This window comes from Salvelinus sp. IW2-2015, unplaced genomic scaffold, assembly GCF_002910315.2.
Source record: "Salvelinus sp. IW2-2015 unplaced genomic scaffold, ASM291031v2 Un_scaffold7536, whole genome shotgun sequence".
In the NCBI taxonomy this organism is placed as follows: domain Eukaryota; kingdom Metazoa; phylum Chordata; class Actinopteri; order Salmoniformes; family Salmonidae; genus Salvelinus; species Salvelinus sp. IW2-2015.
The window spans coordinates 4,157-9,086 of record NW_019948796.1 but is presented as its reverse complement, the minus strand read 5'-3'; the positions used below and the strand labels follow the sequence as shown (position 1 = coordinate 9,086).

Below are 4,930 nucleotides of genomic sequence, written 5' to 3'. Positions count from 1 at the left end.
TACTATATACGGTACTATACTGTACTATACTGACTGTATATACTATAACGACTGTATTACTATATATATACTATATTGACTGAATATACTATATACTGTACTAACTGACTGTATGTACTATAACTTACTATACTGACTGTAATACTATACTATAGCTTAACTGTACTGATGTATATACTATATAACTATACTGACTGTGTATACTAATCTATGCACATCTCTTTGTCTTGTTGGTTGAGGACCAAGTGTGATTCCTCCACCACTCTACAAAGTCATCTAGGACCGGGCCATGATGTCCTCATATGCAACAGGCTGATCAAGGCAGTGTCATCAGCGAACTTAACGAGGTGTCTGTCAGGATGGGAACTAGTAAACTAGTTAGTTACAAGATGTACAGAGTGGGACAAAACACATCTCTGAGGAGAGCGTGTTGGAAGGGGGACAAAACACATCTCTGAGGAAGCTGTGTTGGTGTGAGTGGGGACAAAACACATCCTGAGGAGAGCCTGTGTTGGTGTGGAGTGGGGACAAAAACACATCCTGAGGAGAGTCTGTGTTGGTGTGAGTGGAGACAAACATCCCTGAGGAGAGTCTGTGTTGGTGGTGGAGTGGGGACAAAAACACATCCCTGAGGAGAGGCTGTGTTGGTGATGGAGTGGAGACAAAACACATCCTAGGGAGAGCTGTTGTTGGTGGTGGAGTGGGGACAAAAAACATCCCTGAGGAGAGCCTGTGGTTGGTGTGGAGTGGGGACAAAACACATCCCTGAGGAGAGAGCTGTGTTGGAGTGGAGGACAAACACATCCCTGAGGAGAGCTGTGTTGGTGGTGGAGTGGGGACAAACACATCCTGAGGAGAGCCTGTGTTGGTGGTGGAGTGGAGAAAAAACACATCCTGAGGAAGCGTCTGTGTTGGTGGTGGAGTGGGGACAAAACACATCCTCTGAGGAGAGCCTGTGTTGGTGGTGGAGTGGGGACAAAAACACATCCCCTGAGGAGAGCTTGTTGGTGGTGGAGTGGGACAAAACACATCCCTGAGGAGAGCCCTTGTGTTGGTGGTGGAGTGGGGACAAAACACATCCCTGAGGAGAGTCCTGTGTTGGTGGTGGAGTGGGGACAAAACACATCCCTGAGGAGAGCTGTGTTGGTGGTGGATGGGGACAAAACACATCCCTGAGGAGAGTCTGTGTTGGTGGAGGAGTGGAGACAAAACACATCCCTGAGGAGACTGTGTGGGTGGAGTGAGGGACAAACACAATCCTGAGGAGAGCCTGTGGTTGGTGAGTGGAGTGGAGACAAAACACATCCCTGAGGAGAGCCTGTGTTGGTGGGAGTGGAGACAAAACACATCCTGAGGAGAGCCTGTGTTGGTGGTGGGTGGGGACAAAACACATCTCTGAGGAGAGTCTGTGTGGGTGTGGAGTGGGGACAAAACACATCCCTGAGGAGAGTCTGTGTTGGTGGTGGAGTGGGGGACCAAACCACATCCCTGAGGAGAGCCTGTGTTGGTGATGGAGTGGGGACAAAACACATCCCTGAGGAGAGTGGTGTTGGTGGTGAGTGGGGACAAAACACATCCCTGAGGAGAAGACTGTGTTGGTGGTGGCAGTGGGGACAAAACACATTCCCTGAGGAGAGTCTGTGTTGGTGAGTGGAGTGGGGACAAAACACATCCCTGAGGAGAGCTGTGTTGGGTGGAGTCAAACACATCCCTGAGGAGAGGCCTGTGTTGGTGATGGAGTGGAGACAAAACACATCCCTGAGGAGAGCCTGTGTTGGAGTGGGGACAAAACACATCCCTGAGGAGAGCCTGTGTTGGTGTGGAGTGGGAGACAAAACACATCCCTGAGGAGAGTCTGTGTTGGTGGTGGAGGAGCAAAACACATTCCTGAGGAGAGACTGTGTTGGTGGTGGAGTGGGGACAAAACACATCCCTGAGGAGAGCCTGTGTGAGTGGTGGACAAAACATATCTCTGAGGAAGAGCTGTGTTGGTGATGGAGTGGAGACAAAACACATCTCTGAGAAAAGCCTGTGTTGGTGGTGGAGTGGGGACAAAACACATCCTGAGGAGAGCTGTGTTGGTGGTTGGAGTGGGGACAAAACACATCCCTGAGGAGAGCCCTGTGTTGGTGGTGGAGTGGGGACAAAACACATCCTGAGGAGAGCTCTGTGTTGGTGGTGGAGTGGAGACAAAACACATCCCTGAGAAGAGTCTGTGTTGGTGGTGGAGTGGAGACAAAACACATCCCTGAGGAGAGCCTGTGTTGGTGAGTGGAGTGGAGACAAAACACATCTCTGAGGAGAGCCTGTGTTGGTGGTGGAGTGGAGGACAAAACACATCCCTGAGGAGAGTCTGTGTTGTGGTGAGTGGGGACAAAACACATCTCTGAGGAGAGCCTGTGTTGGTGGTGGAGTGGAACAAACACATCCCTGAGGAGGTCCTGTGTTGGTGATGAGTGGGGACAAAACACATCTCTGAGGAGAGCCTGTGTTGGTGGTGGAAGTGGGACAAAACACATCCTGAGGAGCCTGTGGTGTGGAGTGGGGACAAAAACACATCTCTGAGGAGAGACTGTATTGGAGTGGGGACAAAACATCTCTGAGGAGAGTCTGTGTTGGTGTGGAGTGGGACAAAACACATCCTGAGGAGAGTCTGTGTTGGTGGTGGAGTGGGGACAAAACACATCCTGAGGAAGCCTGTGTTGGTGGTGGAGTGGGACAAAACACATCCCCTGAGGAGAGCCTGTGTTGGTGGTGGAGTGGGACAAAACACATCCCTGAGGAGAGCTGTGTTGGTGTGGATGGGGGACAAAACACATCCTGAGGAGAGTCTGTGTTGGTGTGGAGTGGGGACAAAACACATCCCTGAGGAGAGTCTGTGTTGGAGTGGAGACAAAACACATCCTCTGAGGAGAGTCTGTGTTGGTGGTGGAGTGGGACAAAACACATCCTGAGGAGAGTCTGTGTGGTGGTGGAGTGGGGACAAAACACATCCCTGAGGAGAGTCTGTGTTGGTGGTGGAGTGGGGACAAAACACATCCCTGAAGGGAGAGCTGTGTTGGTGATGGAGTGGGACAAAACACATCCCTGAGGAGAGCCTGTGTTGGTGGTGGAGTGGGGACAAAACACATCCCTGAGGAGAGTCCGTGTTGGTGGTGGAGTGGGACAAAACACATCCCTGAGAGAGACTGTGTTGCGTGGTGGAGTGGGGACAAAACACATCCCTGAGGAGAGCTCTGTTTGGAGTGGAGACAAAACACAATCCCTGAGGAGAGCCTGTTGTTGGGTGATGGAGTGGAGACAAAACACATCCTGAGGAGAGCCTGTGTGTGGAGTGGGGAACAACACATCCCTGAGGAGAGCTGTGTTGGTGTGGAGTGGGACAAAACACAACCCTGAGGAGAGCCTGTGTTGGTGGAGTGGGGACAAAACACATCCCTGAGGAGACCTGTGTTGGTGGTGGACGTGGGACAAAACACATCCCTGAGGAGAGCCTGTGTGGTGGGAGTGGGACAAAACACATCCTCTGAGGAGCCTGTGTTGGTGATGAGTGGAGCAAAACACATCCTGAGAAGCCTGTGTGGTGGTAGTGGGGACAAAACACATCCTGAGGAGAGCCTGTGTTGGTGGTGGAGTGGGGACAAAACACATCCCTGAGCGAGAGCTGTGTTGGTGGTGAGTGGGACAAAACACATCCCTGAGGAGAGCCTGGTGTTGGTGTGGAGTTGGAGACAAAACACATCCTGAGGAAGAGTCTGTGTTGGTGTGGAGTGGAGACAAAACACATCCCTGAGGAGAGCTGTGTTGGTGATGGAGTGGGACCAAAACACATCCCTGAGGAGAGCCTGTTGTTGGTGGTGGAGTCGGACAAAACACATCCCGTGAGGAGAGCTGTGTGGTGGTGGAGTGGGGACAAAACACATCTCTGAGGAGAGCCTGTGTTTGGTGGTGGAGTGGGACAAAACACATCCCTGAGGAGAGCCTGTGTTGGTGATCGAGTGGAGGACAAAACACATCCTGAGGAGAGCCTGTGTTGGTGGTGGAGTGGGACAAACACATCCCTGAGGGAGCCTGTGTGGTGGAGTGGGGAGACAAAACACATCCTGAGGAGAGCTGTGATTGGAGTGGGGACAAAACACATCCTGAGGAGAGCTGTGTTGGTGTGGAGTGGGGACAAAACACATCCTGAGGAGAGTCTGATGTTGGTGGTGAGGAGTGGGACAAAACACATCCTGAGGGAGCCTGTGTTGGTGTGGAGTGGGACAAAACACATCCCTGAGGAGAGCCTGTGTTGGTGGTGGAGAGTGGGACAAAACACATCCTGAGGAGAGCCTGTGTTGGTGGTGGAGTGGGGACAAACACATCCCTGAGGGAGAGCCTGTTGTTGGTGGGAGTGGGACAAAACACATCCCTGAGGAGAGTGCTGTGTTGGAGTGGAGCCAAAACACATCTCTGAGGAGAGCCTGTGTTGTGTGGAGTGGAGACAAAACAATCCTGAGAGAGCTGTGTTGGTGGTGGAGTGGAGGACAAAACACATCCCTGAGGAGAGCCTCTGTGATGTGGAGTGAGAGACAAAACACACTCTGAGGAGAGCCTGTGTTGGTGGTGGAGTGGGGACAAAACACATCCCTGAGGAGAGCTCTGTGTTGGTGGTGAGTGGGGACAAACACACATCCTGAGGAAGGCCTGTGTTGGCTGGAGTGGAGTGGGGACAAAACACATCCCTGAGGAGAGCCTGTTGGTGGGAGTGGGGACAAAACCACATCTCTGAGGAGAGCTGTGTGGTGGTGGAGTGGGGACAAAACACATCTCTGAGGAGAGCCTGTGTTGGTTGGTGGAGTGCGGCGACAAAACACATCTCTGAGGAGAGCTGTGTTGGTGTGGAGTGGGACAAAACACATCCTGAGGAGAGCCTGTGTTGGTGGTGAGT

The 4,930-nt window shown here is 52.2% G+C and overlaps 1 long non-coding RNA gene across 1 annotated transcript; it reads left to right on the top strand.

Annotated features, from left to right (window-relative positions):
• Positions 1 to 1,416: 1,416 nt before the first annotated feature.
• LOC139027113 (uncharacterized) lies at positions 1,417 to 3,166 on the top strand. Its single transcript, XR_011479153.1, has 4 exons — positions 1,417 to 1,543; positions 1,722 to 1,853; positions 1,982 to 2,271; positions 3,071 to 3,166. It is a non-coding gene; the product is annotated as an uncharacterized lncRNA (long non-coding RNA).
• Positions 3,167 to 4,930: the final 1,764 nt, after the last annotated feature.